Raw genomic sequence first — 17,512 nt, forward strand, 5'->3', positions numbered from 1 at the left:
AGCAAAGGCGAATATCATAGTATCCTCTGACCTGAGATACATATTGGGTCTTGATATTCACCAAATATTATGTCACACCCCCAAAATCCACCCGCGGAGTATCACCGCTTGGGAGCGTGACTGACCAGGATCAAGCCACCAATCATACAGAACATTGTATAAAGTAAAAGTAAATGCATTATAATCCAACCCAATTCCATATGAAAGGTGTTTCCAAAACACAAGTAATTTAACATCGTTTAGCGGAAGCGTATTATTGCAAAATCCATAGTATTTAAGTATCAAATATCAAAAATGTTCAACAAGATGATCACGATCCAAGCCCCACAACGACCAGTTCCTCCATGTGCAAGCTCCATATACCTAAGGTCCTGCAAGGCATGCAGCAGATAATCAACAAACTAGTTGAGCGAGTTCACAGTTTATAGTTTAGTTTGGGTAATAGTGCGTTTGTTCAATTAAGTTTCATATCGTATCAGTTCCATCGCGGCCTCACAGGCATGTGTGCGAAGATTAGGTTCGTTAGTTCGCGACCGTAGTCTTTACCGACCAGGGTGTGTGCGAAGGCAGTTGATCAGTTCGTTCGCGACCATAGTCTTTACCGACCAGGGTGTGTGCGAAGGCAGTTGAGTAGTTTGTTCGCGACCATAGTCTTTACCAACCAGGGTGTGTGCGAAGGCAGTTCGACAAGTATCATTTAAGCATGCACAAATAATCATCCAACCCATTCCCACCCTGGGAACCCATGCCTTGGCTGTGTGAACTCACCTTGGTTTGCTCGGTATGCTAGGTTATGCACTCACAAGTAATCAATCACATCCTATTGTATGCACGTATAACGAATCAGTTCATGTTCACAATGATACGCATGCAATTCGGGTGTCACACAAATACAAATGTAAACATTCATCATCTAGCATGGCATGTCAAATAAATCAAGCATATAATTCCATCTTTCAAAGTAGGTTCATAAGTCCCTAGTATCTTTCGAATCTAGCTATTATCTTTCGACAACAGTTATCACAATTATCCTTCGGACCGAATGTTATGTTTCGGACCAATGTTATCTTTCGGTCAAAGCTATCTTTCGGTCAAAGTTATGGTTCGATCCAAACTATCTTTCGGTCAAAGTTATGGTTCGATCAAAGCTATCTTTCGGTCAGAGTTACTATGGTTCGGTCAAAGCTATCTTTCGACAACAACTATGTTTCGAGTAGCAAGTATCTTTCGATACATATCAGTTACGTTTGATCACAATCAGTTACGGATATCACGCAGTCAATTACAGAAACAGAAACCCTAATCATCTACAGCCGTCATCATCATAACAATCATCATCTATCATGCATGTCCAAACAAATCACAACAAGTACCAAATCTTAACAGTACATCTACATAACGAGTATCATACAAGCACGATTCCTCACTACAATCGATCTATAATATTGATTAATAATCCGAACAGAATACCAAAGATCCTAATTGATAGCAGGTTTAGATCTTTGTGTTTAAACTAACCAAACCGTGTTCACTTGTTTCGTTTTCGTTTACCATAATCAACATCATCACAATATATCCGATTAGCATCTATATCCGATTAACATTCATATTCGATTAACATACGTGTCTGGTTAACATACAAACATATTGCAAAACAACTGGAAAAATTTATGAAATCATAGCATCATAAACAACATCACATACTAACCGGAAATCTGGATTACGTAATGAAATCCTTCGAACAGAGTGTAGGTCTGCTATATGCCGTCACACACACAAGGGAACCGAAAGCTCTAGGGTTTTGTCGATCAAAAATGTTATTACGTAAAGTCTCTAATCCAACTTATATTAAATCGGCAGTGGGCCAAGGCCCATTTGAAAGACTGGGCCGAAACATATCGAAGGATATGTTTCGTGATCCTTCGGGCCGAATGATGTCGAAGGATATGTTTCGTGCTCAAAGGATATGTTTCGTGGTCCTTCGAGTCCTTCGAATCCTTCGAACTATGTTTCGATCTAGACTAAGTGTTTAATAATAATTCTAATAATAATTCCAATATTATTTTCTATTATAGCAAGTAATTACATATAGGCAAAATGACAATCGTTTCATTAAAACACAACACGTACAACTTCCAATTCACAATACAAACAACTAAACAGTCAAAGTCAACGCGCATCAAGTGCGAAAGTGAAAGTCAGAAACTCGAGTTGTCACATTATCCCCAACTTAAAAGAAATTTCGTCCCGAAATTTAGCATGCGGTTACTGAGGAAGCTAGGTAAGTTGTATCATTTACTGGTTTTCCTGGGGTGTCACATCATCCCCCCGTTGATTTGGAATTTCGTCCCGAAATTCCGCAGTAGTAGCTTCAGTCTCAGTAGTGGTTGCATTGGTTTCGAATAACTGGGGGTACTTTTCTGTCATCTGATCTTCGCGTTCCCAGGTGTACTCTGGGCCACGTTTGGAGTTCCAACGAACTCGGACAAGAGGGATTCTCTTGTGTTTGAGGACCTTGACATCCCGGTCCGTGATTTCAACTGGTTCCTCGACGAACTGCAACCGCTCGTCGATAGTGAGTTCCTTAAAAGGAACTATGAGGGTCTCATCTGACAGGCAGTTCTTCAGATTCGACACGTGGAATACATTGTGAACTGCACCGAGTTCAGCTGGTAGGTTTAGTCTGTAGGCTACTTTGCCTATTCTTTCAGTGACTTCGAACGGTCCAACATACCGTGGATTGAGCTTGCCTCGTTTACCAAATCTAACCACACCCTTCAAGGGTGAGACTTTAAGTAAAACCCGGTCCCCGACCTGAAATTCCAATGGCTTCCTACGCTTATCCGCGTAGCTTTTCTTGCGATCACGAGCTGCCGCCATGCGTTGTCGTATCTGTGCAATTCGGTCAGCAGCATCAACTACCATTTCTGGACCTGTAATCTGACTATCTCCCATCTCTGCCCAACAGAGAGGTGACCGGCATTTACGTCCGTACAATGCCTCGAATGAAGCGGCTTGTATGCTGGTGTGATAACTGTTATTGTACGAGAACTCCACCAAAGGGAGATGCTTTTCCCAGTCGTTGCCGAAATTAATAACGTATGCCCTAAGCATGCCTTCAAGAGTTTGGATTATTCGCTCAGACTGCCCATTCGTCTGAGGATGATATGCTGTGCTCATGTCTAACCGTGAGCCGAAAGATTTATGCATCGCTTGCCATAGCTCTGACGTGTATCATGCATCCCGATCAGAAATGATGGAGGTGGGCACCCCGTGCCTCGAAACAACTTATTTAAGATAGATGTCTGCGAGAGTGGAGAACTTATCCGTTTCCTTTATCGCTAGGAAGTGTGCAGACTTGGTGAGTCGATCCACGATTACCCATATTGTATCATTCCCACGCTGGGATCTAGGTAAGCCCGTTACAAAATCCATGGAAATTTGCTCCCATTTCCATTGTGGTATCTTGGGTTGCTGCAGTAAGCCTGCGGGTTTCTGATATTCAACCTTGACTCTTGCACAGGTCAAGCACTTGCCAACATAGGTGGCGATGTGGGCTTTCATACTTGGCCACCAGTATGTTGTTTTGATATCGTGGTACATTTTATCCGACCCTGGATGTACCGAGTAGCGAGACTTGTGTGCTTCGTCCATCACAAGCTCTCGTAGACCGCCATAAAGTGGGACCCAAATACGCCCCGTTACATAGTAGGCGCCGTCTTCCTTTTGTTCCATGCGTTGCCTTGAGCCGCGTAAGGCTTCAGCTTTGACGTTTTCGGGCTTTAATGCTTCCATCTGAGTAGTTCGTATCTGTGCAGGAAGACTGGACTGAATAGTAAGCTGTAGCGCTCGCACACGTTTAGGTAGGGTGTCTTTCCGACTAAGGGCGTCGGCCACAACGTTGGCCTTGCCTGGGTGATACTTGATAGCGCATTCGTAATCATTCAGAAGTTCAACCCATCTCCGTTGACGCATATTCAAATCCTTTTGCTTAAGAATATGCTCGAGACTCCTGTGATCGGTGTAAATCGTGCACCTGGTACCGTACAGGTAGTGTCGCCATATCTTAAGCGCAAAAACAACAGCTCCCAGCTCTAAATCGTGCGTCGTATAATTCCGTTCATGAACCTTGAGTTGCCGCGAAGCGTAGGCAATAACTTTATCCCGCTGCATCAATACACAACCAAGCCCCTGTATCGATGCGTCACAGTAAACAACGAAGTCATCCGTGCCCTCTGGCAATGAGAGAATAGGTGCGCTGCAAAGCCTATCCTTTAAGTACTGAAAAGCGGTCTCTTGCGCATTACCCCATCTGTAAACGACACCTTTCTGTGTTAGCATAGTAAGTGGTTGCGCGATCTTGGAGAAGTCTTTAATAAATCGTCTGTAGTAACCCGCGAAACCCAAGAATTGGCGTATTTCAGTCGGTGTACGCGGTGCTGGCCAGTTTCTGATCGAATCAACCTTGGATGGATCGACATGAATCCCATCCTTGTTTACCACATGGCCTAAGAAGTGGACTTCACGAAGCCAGAAGTCGCATTTTGAAAACTTTGCGTATAGTTGCTCCTTTCGAAGAAGTTCCAAAATAAGACGTAAGTGCTGCTCGTGCTCCTCCTGACTCTTGGAGTAAATCAAGATGTCGTCGATGAAGACAATGACGAACTTGTCAAGATACGGTTTGCACACCCTGTTCATAAGATCCATGAAGACTGCTGGCGCGTTTGTAAGCCCGAATGGCATGACAAGAAACTCGTAATGACCGTAGCGAGTTCTGAAAGCGGTTTTGGAGACGTCCTCATCCCGGACTCTCAGCTGATGATACCCTGACCTTAAATCAATCTTGGAATAGTAACACGACCCTTGCAACTGGTCGAATAAGTCATCTATGCGCGGAAGAGGATAACGGTTCTTCACCGTCACCTTATTGAGTTCACGGTAGTCGATGCACATCCTGAACGTACCGTCTTTCTTCTTTACAAATAACACTGGAGCTCCCCAAGGTGAAGAGCTTGGACGAATAAAGCCCTTTTCCAAGAGCTCTTGTAGCTGCTTCGACAGTTCTTCCAGTTCGGTTGGAGCTAAACGATACGGTGCGCGGGCTATTGGTGCTGCTCCAGGAGCTAACTCAATCTGAAACTCGACTTGACGATGAGGAGGTAGACCAGGTAAATCTTCAGGAAATACTTGAGGAAAATCACGCACAACTGGTATATCCTCCAGCTTCTTTTCCTTTGTTGATGCGTCAGTGACAAGTGCCAGAATGGCAGTATGTCCCTTTCGTAAACATTTCTGCGCCTTTAAGTAAGAGATGATGCCAACCACAGCACCACTCTTGTCACCTTGTACTTCGAGAGGTTCTTGACTGGAGCGAGGAATACGAATAACTTTTTCCTTGCATAAGATTTCCGCATGATGTTGGGATAACCAATCCATACCGATGACGACGTCGAAACTACCCAAAACTATGGGTATGAGATCAATCGAGAAAGTCTGACCCGCTAGAACGATACTACAACCCTTGACTACCTGAGCAGCCTCTACACTTTTACCATTGGCTAGTTCTACAACGTGTTTGGTGTCTAGAGGTGTTGGTGTACGTTTTAATAATTTACTCATTTTCAATGACATATAGCTTGTATCAGCACCCGAATCAAATAAAACAGTAACATAAATATCGTCGAGAAGAAACTTACCCATAACCACATTGGGATCATTCACTGCATCTCCTCGACCCAACACAAAAGCACGACCACGAGCTTCATTGCCGTTGTTATTGTTGTTTCCCCCGTTGTTCTGATTATTGTTGTTATTCCCGTTGCCCTGGTTGTTGTTGTTATTGCGATTCTGGTTCAACTGAGGACAATCGCGTTTGTAGTGACCTTCAGCCCCACACTGGAAACACCCCCGGTTTCCACGCTGTGGCTGCTGCTGCTGATTCTGTGGAGCTGGCGGTGGAAGTTGCTGGTGCTGGTTTGCTGGACGCGAGCTTCTACAATCTTTAGCCTCATGACCCGGCTTGTGACATCTTTGACATTGACTCCTGCGACATCTTCCACTGTGGTGTTTGTTGCACCTGTTACACCACGGGTGATTTCCTTTATAACCACTATGTCCCTGACTGCCCGATGATTGCTGACTCGGACTCTGGTAATCGTTGGTGCGACGTTGTTGAGTTTGGGACTGAACAGACGCTGATCCCCTGCTGGAATCCCCGTCCCACTTTCTTTTATTCTCGCTGGGTGTGGCAGAAGTAGCAGCAGTTGGAGTGACTGAAGTAGCAGCTGTAGCAGTAGCGCCGACACGCTTTGGCAGTTTATTCTGATCCACTGCCTGATCAGTGATGCGATGAGCGAGACGCTGTATTTCCTGGATGTTGTTGAGGTTAGCTGAGGTAACGTGGCTCTGTATTTCTGGCACCAAACCTTTGAGATACAACTCAATACGCTTGTATGGAGGGTCCACCATAGTTGGACATAACACAGCCAACTCATTCGATCTCTTGGTGTAAGCTTCGATTTCCGAACCAACCATCTTCAAGTTATACAACTCGTCCTCCAACTTGTGAATGTCTTCTCTAGTGCAGTATTCCCTCTTGATCAGTTCTTTGAATTCATTCCAGGGTGTGGCGTTAGCAGCTGCCAACCCTAAGATCTGCACTTGTGCGTTCCACCAAGTGAGCGCAATCCCTTCAAGTGTGCCAGTGGCGAACTTCACCCTGCGAGCCTCAGGGCATTCACACATTTCAAAAACCGACTCGAGCTTTTCAAACCAGTGGAGGAGTCCAACTGCCCCCTCCGTGCCACTGAACGAGCTAGGACGACAGTCCATGAAATTTTTGAATGTGCACCCAGGTTGTTGCTGAGCGGGTTGACCTATTGTGTACGAATAGGGCAAAGTTAAGTACGAGAATTAATGTAGGATCTAAAGATCCTAGTGTCTATACTGCAGGGTATACTACCTGCTTGGGCGGCTGCAACTGCCGCAGCAACGAGAGCCTCTAGCTGGGCTTGAGTCATGGTAATTCGTGCGGCCATTGATCTTCACATCAAAGGCAACATAAGTGAGAAAGGTTCGCGAATAGTGCGATGACAGAAGAGTGTAAGCACATAAGTATTCTCATGCAATGACAAGTTGTGAGCAAGGTAATGTAAGCACACTACGAGCAAAGTTCTATGCAAATTCTAGCATGTAGGCAATAAACATAAACCTTATTACCTAGGATGTCGAGTCTTGCACGTGGAGCGAAGCGTCGTTGTGGATCGTCTGAGAGCACTGTTCTGGTTATAGTCTGGTTTTAATAAAAACGTTTTCCCATATTAAAACCAAGTTCTCTATAACCAATGGCTCTGATACCAATCTGTCACACCCCCAAAATCCACCCGCGGAGTATCACCGCTTGGGAGCGTGACTGACCAGGATCAAGCCACCAATCATACAGAACATTGTATAAAGTAAAAGTAAATGCATTATAATCCAACCCAATTCCATATGAAAGGTGTTTCCAAAACACAAGTAATTTAACATCGTTTAGCGGAAGCGTATTATTGCAAAATCCATAGTATTTAAGTATCAAATATCAAAAATGTTCAACAAGATGATCACGATCCAAGCCCCACAACGACCAGTTCCTCCATGTGCAAGCTCCATATACCTAAGGTCCTGCAAGGCATGCAGCAGATAATCAACAAACTAGTTGAGCGAGTTCACAGTTTATAGTTTAGTTTGGGTAATAGTGCGTTTGTTCAATTAAGTTTCATATCGTATCAGTTCCATCGCGGCCTCACAGGCATGTGTGCGAAGATTAGGTTCGTTAGTTCGCGACCGTAGTCTTTACCGACCAGGGTGTGTGCGAAGGCAGTTGATCAGTTCGTTCGCGACCATAGTCTTTACCGACCAGGGTGTGTGCGAAGGCAGTTGAGTAGTTTGTTCGCGACCATAGTCTTTACCAACCAGGGTGTGTGCGAAGGCAGTTCGACAAGTATCATTTAAGCATGCACAAATAATCATCCAACCCATTCCCACCCTGGGAACCCATGCCTTGGCTGTGTGAACTCACCTTGGTTTGCTCGGTATGCTAGGTTATGCACTCACAAGTAATCAATCACGTCCTATTGTATGCACGTATAACGAATCAGTTCATGTTCACAATGATACGCATGCAATTCGGGTGTCACACAAATACAAATGTAAACATTCATCATCTAGCATGGCATGTCAAATAAATCAAGCATATAATTCCATCTTTCAAAGTAGGTTCATAAGTCCCTAGTATCTTTCGAATCTAGCTATTATCTTTCGACAACAGTTATCACAATTATCCTTCGGACCGAATGTTATGTTTCGGACCAATGTTATCTTTCGGTCAAAGCTATCTTTCGGTCAAAGTTATGGTTCGATCCAAACTATCTTTCGGTCAAAGTTATGGTTCGATCAAAGCTATCTTTCGGTCAGAGTTACTATGGTTCGGTCAAAGCTATCTTTCGACAACAACTATGTTTCGAGTAGCAAGTATCTTTCGATACATATCAGTTACGTTTGATCACAATCAGTTACGGATATCACGCAGTCAATTACAGAAACAGAAACCCTAATCATCTACAGCCGTCATCATCATAACAATCATCATCTATCATGCATGTCCAAACAAATCACAACAAGTACCAAATCTTAACAGTACATCTACATAACGAGTATCATACAAGCACGATTCCTCACTACAATCGATCTATAATATTGATTAATAATCCGAACAGAATACCAAAGATCCTAATTGATAGCAGGTTTAGATCTTTGTGTTTAAACTAACCAAACCGTGTTCACTTGTTTCGTTTTCGTTTACCATAATCAACATCATCACAATATATCCGATTAGCATCTATATCCGATTAACATTCATATTCGATTAACATACGTGTCTGGTTAACATACAAACATATTGCAAAACAACTGGAAAAATTTATGAAATCATAGCATCATAAACAACATCACATACTAACCGGAAATCTGGATTACGTAATGAAATCCTTCGAACAGAGTGTAGGTCTGCTATATGCCGTCACACACACAAGGGAACCGAAAGCTCTAGGGTTTTGTCGATCAAAAATGTTATTACGTAAAGTCTCTAATCCAACTTATATTAAATCGGCAGTGGGCCAAGGCCCATTTGAAAGACTGGGCCGAAACATATCGAAGGATATGTTTCGTGATCCTTCGGGCCGAATGATGTCGAAGGATATGTTTCGTGCTCAAAGGATATGTTTCGTGGTCCTTCGAGTCCTTCGAATCCTTCGAACTATGTTTCGATCTAGACTAAGTGTTTAATAATAATTCTAATAATAATTCCAATATTATTTTCTATTATAGCAAGTAATTACATATAGGCAAAATGACAATCGTTTCATTAAAACACAACACGTACAACTTCCAATTCACAATACAAACAACTAAACAGTCAAAGTCAACGCGCATCAAGTGCGAAAGTGAAAGTCAGAAACTCGAGTTGTCACATATTATACCTTGACTTGGTTCTTCGCTGTCTGTAATAAGACAGTACACAAGGCTAAGCTCAGGTGTGATACGAGGTGATTGTGAGAGACGTATGTAGTCAAGAAGGGATTTGTTCCTCTTATTCGTTGAGAGTAAGATGTCTAAGGCCTGTTAAAGTTAAATCAATAGAGAATGATCACACTGTGTCTCTGGATTTGACATGACATCTGTAACGAAAGGATAAATGATAGATTCACCTAAATCATATTCAAGTAAGGGACTTGAAGGGGATGATGTTATTGAATGGCACTTCGTCATACGTATTAGGGGTAGTGAACCGTTGTTAGGCGTTATTTACTACTTGCATCAATCTTCTATGTATCTTGTGCAAGTGGGAGATTGTTGGACTCTGTATGCCCAAGACACATATTAAATTGATGTGGCTAGTACGTTATGATCCAAGTCGGGTCATACCCAATAACAAGCTAGACAAACACCTACAATATTTATTTATGATATGATCAAACAAATAAATATTAACACTTACAATATTTAGAAATCGGTTTTCTAAATAATTGCACTTGACAAACTAATAAATTATATGGATAATTTATTTTGAGAGAATATTTTATTTTGTTATTTAATAGGTTAAATAACAATCAAAATGTTGCATGTTGTTTATAAAATGTTATATTAAGTTTTTATAAAAGTTATAAAACTTAAATAGAAGACATGGAGACAAGTTAAAAAATTTTGATTGGGTGAAATGGGAGGTGGCTTGGGCCGCCCCCTATGGCTCTTCCCAAGGTTCCAAGGCCAATCAAATTTCATGCAATTCTTTGAGTAATAATGATAAATGATTTTGGTGATTTTAAAAGTAACTAACTCATTCTTTTAAAGAGATAACAACATCATTTTCAAGTAGAAGCCTTGCACATTTTCTCTCAAAATTTTCGGCCATAGAAGGGTTCCAAGGAGCTCTTTCGGTTTCGTTTCAAGTGATTAAATCCTAGCAATCTCAAGGTGTTTTGTTGGAGGCTTGGGGGTATACTAGCTTGAGGCTTTCTCGTTTGGAAGCTACCATTCAAGATTCATCATCATCATCTTCCATCTCCTTGCTCCAAAGAAAGGTTGAATTCTCAAACACCCTATGGTTGTATTTTGATAGCATGCATTTCATATATGGATCCGGTTTTGGGTTTTGCATTTAAAATGGTTTTAAATCTTGCAAAGTAACATGTTTTAAATCCTTATTCCGCTGCGTTTTAATTTTATTTGGATAAAATTACTTTGATAAACATGTGAAAAACCCACATCCTATGTGATCATAAGGTATAACCTCAGTGGTTATTCCCTATGCAACTATGATCACTAACTAAGCTTAGTCGGATCCTAAAGATCGACCAAACGGGTCGGGTTCGGAAGTCTAAGCGGTTGTTTAGACCGCTTACCTTACGACCCTAAACAAGCACTAAACTAATAGTGTCGAGTTAATCATGTCAAAACATGTTTAACCTACTGATTTGGTATCAAAACAAAGTGTTTTGATACCCTAAAGTAGTTCCGTTGCAAAATGCGTGCTAAAACGCATTTTGACCGAAACTTTGACTCGACACTATACCTAGTTAACGTGGTAATCAGCGGCTATAATCACGAAGGATTATAACTATCGTGATTACAATCACGTGTCAAAGTTCGATTGAACTTTGACTTGACCAATTGATGGTCAAAACCGAAAGTCAAACTGTTGGCCAAACTGTTTGACTTTCTGCTTAAACATAAAGAACAAGCATGAAAGAAGACTTACAAAGGGTCCTAGCTATCTTTTCTACAAAGAATAAAGTTCCAAGCAGATTAGAAAGCTCCCAAATCAGATTAGAGAGGTGAAGAGAAGGAAATGAGCAAGGAATGAGGAAGTTGGCCAAGCTATTTATAGTTGTTGGTGATGAACAAGATCATCACAAGTGGTTTGTTTAACCATTAAGCAATAAATCATGACCATCCATTTGTTACAAACTGATTAGGAGCCTTGGTGAACACACAAACTTGCTCAACACACCAAGAATTTACCAAAACAGCCCCTGAATTTGCAAACAGTTGCTGAAAATGAGTTTTTTGGTCGCTGGGCAACTCACGCAGCCCGCGTAAGGTTTGGGGCTGGGCTTACGCGCCCCGCCTGAGCCCCCAGATCAGCAAAAGTTTGAAAAATGACAGTTTTGGTCCCTGCATGCATTCGAGTCCATTTTTGGCACTTTTGACACCCGTTAAGCCATTTTCAAGGCTCTACAAGGTCAATAAAGTTTAGAGGACTCAAAATATGCTTGGAACACTCTCGGATGTCAGCTCGTTTGGTCGTACGGTCGCGTTGTTCGTTAAATTACGACGAAACTCAAACGAACGCGAAAACGAACCAAATTAAGCGACGAATGGGATTTTTGCATGCCGATCACTAAAATAAAAATATTTTAGTGTGTACAAAAATTTTGGATGCCCGGATGTGTCCAGAACGTAAAATATGCGCGAAAATGCAAACTTACGCCGTTTTTGACAATTTTAGCCCCTGTAAGAATCATATAAGCATGTTTTCGCACACCGAACCTATCAAAGCTTATTTCTAAGCTATGTTTAGGTTATATATGGTATGTTTAGCTTATGATCAAGTTCCGGACTGAGCGTTACCTTACGAATCGGTATAGTTTCGCAGTTTGACGCAAATAGTCCCTGCGATCGAATAAACTTGTTTTTGCCATACCAAACCTTCCAAAACTTATTTCTAAGTTATGTAAAGGTTATTTAAGGTATGTTAAGCCTATTTCACTATTTCGGAGTGTTTGTCGCGTTAAACTGATTACGTTTACGCACCAGTGCGCGTATAACTTTCTAGAAAGCGGGCGATTTTTCGTGTTTCATCATGAAATCCTAATTTTCTTTGAGATTCATTTGTATAACAGTCTGTGATTAGAGTTTTGTTTATCAAATCTCTATAACGAACTCGTTAGCAATAGTAATCAATCTGAAATTAGGGTTTATTTTCCGTTTTTCTTTTCAATCGCCACCATAGTTGCTGATTTGAGATCCTGATGTATTAACCTGGTTGATATTGGTCGTGATTAACTGAGATTAATTTAGCTAGATTGATTCTCTGGGTTAATCTGTTGGGGATTGATTTTCGGCGCTAGGGTTTCAGGATTAGGGTTTGTTATCTGCATCGGGTTCTTGGTTTTCTTGGCCTTTGCGGACGTCTAGGGTTGTGCATGCTGGATTTTCTTACGTTGTTTTTGAGAGAGCTGTGTTTTTTCAAATGATTGATCGTGATTTTAATGGGAGTAACATCCCACAAGATCAGGTGTCTTGGGGATTGGCTGACCAAGATGTTTATTCTTTGTTTCCGACGGCTACAGATGACTCGGCGGCTCAAGAGGCAGGTTCTACGCTGGGATCAGTTCCTGTTCGAGGAATTGGTCTCCGTGTGACCAACATTGAAGGTAAACCTTTGTTGCCGAGGAGGGGTATGTTTTTCTCTGATAATGTTTCGGTCATTGATGGTCTCGCTGCTATATCCAAGCCTGTTAACCCTGAAAGTGATAATGTTTCTATGACTGATGTGGAAACTAATCAATCTGTGGGGGAAAAGGGATCGTTGTCGGCTGGTAAGGGCTCGAAACCTGTGTCATATGCGGAGTCAGTAATGGCTGGGAACGTGAGGAAGGTAAATTTTCGGAAACTTGCTGCTGATGAGAAGCATGATGGTTGTGATGTAGTTATCCCTAGAGAATCAGTGAAAGTGGTACAGGATAAAATGGCTAACACATTGTATGGATATTTCTTGGGGGATCGGGTAGCATATGTTGTGGATTACTTTGTTAAGAATAATTGGAAGCGGTTTGGGTTGCAAAAATCTATGATGAACGTGAATGGTTTTTTCTTCTTTAAGTTTGGTGATCAAGCGGGTATGATGAATGCTCTTAATGAAGGTCCGTGGATGATGTCACACCCCCAAAAATCCATCTGTGGAGTATCACCACTTGGGAGCGTGACTGACCAGGATCAAGCCACCAATCATATTGAACATGCATTTAATATTAAGTAAGATAAAAGAAAACCATCCATTCAATACAAAAGGTGTTCAAAACATATCATCGTTTTAAAGTGTAGCGGAAGCATAGTAAAGAAACCAACAGTAGTAAATAGTTTAAGCGTTGTAACAGTTCAACATAAGAAACACGATCCTCGTCCACAACGACCCGCCTCTCCAATGCAAGCTCCCAGTACCTAACGATCTGCAAGGCATGTAACAGAATGATCAACAAACTAGTTGAGCGAGTTCACAGTAAGTAAATGTGTAACAGTAAGTAACAGGTGGCTCTACAGGGCCGATAGTAAGTTATGCTGGTGGGGGCTTCCCATGTTAAGTGACCACTAGACTGTTCGTATTATTATCCCTGTTCTTCGTCCGAGAACAGAAGTGTGTATAAAGTGTGCGTAGGTTTTACGCACGTATCCTTCGTAACCTGAGGATAGAAGTAAGTAATGCGTACACGTAGGTTTTACGTGCGTATCCTTCGTAACCTGAGGATAGAAGTAAGTAATGCGTACACGTAGGTTTTACGTGCGTATCCTTCGTAACCGAGGATAGAATGGCATGTGAACCCGTAGGTGTTATCCCAACCTACGTAACCGTCCTGACATCCGAGGACATGATAGGTGATAGTCTAGTAAAGCATATGTACGTTCCTTTCAATAATAACCTTTAACCCATTCCCACAACCCGGGAATCCCATGCCTTAGTAGGAGTGTGAACTCACCTTGGTTTGCTCGGTATGCTAAGTTATGCACTCACAAGTAATTAATCACGTCCTAGTGTATGCACGTATAACAAATCAGTTCATGTTCGCAATTGTACGCATGCAGTTTAATGTTCACATAACAGTCAGTTGCATAACAGCACACACGTATTATTTCACCTTGCACGAATACAGATGCTAACATTCATCTCTAAGCATGGCATGCCAATTAAATCCAGCATATAATCAATCAGTCAAAGTATGTTCATAATCCCTAACATCCTTCGAATCCAGTCACTATCTTTCGACAACAGTAATCACAATTATCTTTCGGAAACAATTATCACAATTATCCTTCGGACCAATGTTATGTTCTGAATCCTATGTCATCTTTCGGCCAACCTATCTTTCGGTCCAACTATCTTTCGGTCCAACTATCTGTCGGTCCAACTATCTTTCGGTCCAATAATGGTTCGGTCAAACTGGTATCTTTCGGTCAAACTATGTTTCGAGCCATTGATATCTTTCGGTCATAGCAGTTACGTTTATTCCAAGTTTACCCGATTATCATTTAACACCGATTTCACAATTCTACCAACACCAACAAGATCAAACAAGCATAATCACAATGTTTCACTCAAGAACCCTAATTCGATCATAAGAACAAAATCACTTAATCATGTTATGATCCAATTTCATAAGCATACACGTATGGCCGATTATCAAACATCAATACATATCGATCACCCTGACCTGATTACCCAGCCGATTAACAACCAATTCACAGCATTGATCATGAAATCATATTAGTCATCATCATGCTAGTCGATTATCAAGCATGAAATCTAATGTTACTATACAACAATCCAGATCTATAACATGGCAGCCGATTCAAACAAGCTTAGTCAGACATCCTTAATTATTCAAATCATGCGATCATATAATCCAAAACATGCAACAATATCATCATTCAATCAATTAAAACCATACAACTAGCACTAACCGGGAATGAAAGCAAAGGGAATTGATCAGCAGGTGATTTCCGGTTGTTTGTGATTGCCGACACACACACACAAAAGAAAACTAGGGTTTTTGAAAAACTAACTGCCGGTTACAAGTATTACGTATTTAAACCTTTCACAGAAATGGGCCAAGCCCATTAGAGTAACTGGGCCGAAACATATCGAACAATGCCGAAGGATATGTTTCGAGCTCGAAGGTTATGTTTCGTGCACGAAGGATATGTTTCGTGGTCTTCGAATCGAAGGATATCCTTCGTGGTCCTTCGAGTCCTTCGATCTGTATGTTATCTTTCGAGGTCTAGACCAAAAGTTATTATGATAATAATAATAATTCTAATATTATATTCTATCACAGCAAATAATCACATATAGACAAAACGACAATACATTTCATTAACACACAACTTGTACAATACAAGTCCACAATCCAAGCAACTAAACAGTCAAAGTCAGCGCGTATTTGATGCGAAAGTGAAAGTCAAAAACTCGAGTTGTCACATTATCCCCAACTTAAAAGAAATTTCGTCCCGAAATTTGGTACGCACTTACTGAGGAAGCTAGGTAAGTTACATCGTTCACTGGTTTTCCTGGGGTGTCACATCATCCCCCCGTTGATTTGGAATTTCGTCCCGAAATTCAGTAGTAGTAGCTTCAGCCTCAGAAGTGGATGCATTGGTTTCGAATAACTGAGGGTACTTTTCTTTCATCTGGTCTTCGCGTTCCCAGGTATACTCTGGGCCACGCTGGGAGTTCCAACGAACTCGAACAAGAGGGATTCTCTTGTGTTTGAGGACCTTAACATCCCGGTCCGTGATTTCAACTGGTTCCTCGACGAACTGCAACCGCTCGTCGATAGTGAGTTCCTTAAAAGGAACTATGAGGGTCTCATCTGATAGGCATTTCTTCAGATTCGACACGTGAAATACATTGTGAACTGCACCGAGTTCAGGAGGTAGGTTTAATCTGTAGGCTACCTTGCCAATCTTCTCAATGATCTCGAACGGTCCGACGTACCGCGGATTGAGTTTGCCCCGTTTACCAAAACGTACCACACCCTTCCAGGGTGAAACTTTCAATAAAACCCGGTCCCCGACCTCAAATTCCAACGGTCTCTTACGCTTATCCGCGTAGGCTTTCTGACGGTCACGCGCTGCCGCCATGCGTTGTCGTATCTGTGCTATCTTTTCTGTGGCGTCCACAACAATATCTGGACCCGTAATCTGACTATCCCCCACCTCTGCCCAACAGAGAGGTGACCGGCATTTACGTCCGTACAATGCCTCGAATGGAGCGGCTTGAATGCTGGTATGGTAACTGTTATTGTACGAGAACTCCACCAAAGGGAGGTGCTTTTCCCAGCCGTTGCCGAAATCGATAACACACGCTCGAAGCATGTCTTCTAGAGTTTGAATAGTTCGCTCAGACTGCCCATCCGTCTGAGGATGATATGCTGTGCTCATGTCTAATCGTGAGCCGAAAGATTTGTGCATCGCTTGCCAAAGCTCTGACGTGAATCGTGCATCGCGATCCGAAATAATAGAAGTGGGCACTCCGTGCCTCGAAACAACTTCTTTAAGGTAAACGTCTGCTAGGGTAGAAAACTTATCCGTTTCTTTGATAGCCAAGAAGTGAGCAGACTTTGTGAGTCGATCAACGATTACCCAAATAGTGTCATTCCCACGCTGGGATCTAGGTAAGCCCGTAACGAAATCCATGGAAATTTCTTCCCATTTCCACTGCGGTATCTTGGGCTGCTGCAGTAGGCCTGCTGGTTTCTGATATTCAACCTTGACTCTCGCACAGGTTAAGCATTTTCCAACGTAGGTGGCGATGTGAGCCTTCATACTAGGCCACCAATATGTTGTTTTGATATCGTGGTACATTTTATCTGCCCCTGGATGTACCGAGTAGCGAGACTTGTGCGCTTCATCCATCACAAGTTCGCGTAAGCCGCCATAAAGTGGGACCCAAATACGCCCCGTTACATAGTAAGCACCGTCTTCCTTTTGTTCCATGCGTTGCCTTGAACCGCGTAAGGCTTCAGCTTTGACGTTGTCAAGTTTCAGTGCTTCTAACTGAGCTGCTCGTATCTGTGCAGGAAGACTGGACTGAATGGTAAGCTGTAGCGCTCGCACGCGCTTAGGTAGAGTGTCTTTCCGACTGAGGGCATCAGCCACAACATTGGCCTTGCCTGGATGATACTTGATGGCGCATTCG

Source organism: Helianthus annuus, chromosome 11 (genome assembly GCF_002127325.2).
Source record: "Helianthus annuus cultivar XRQ/B chromosome 11, HanXRQr2.0-SUNRISE, whole genome shotgun sequence".
In the NCBI taxonomy this organism is placed as follows: Eukaryota; Viridiplantae; Streptophyta; class Magnoliopsida; order Asterales; family Asteraceae; genus Helianthus; species Helianthus annuus.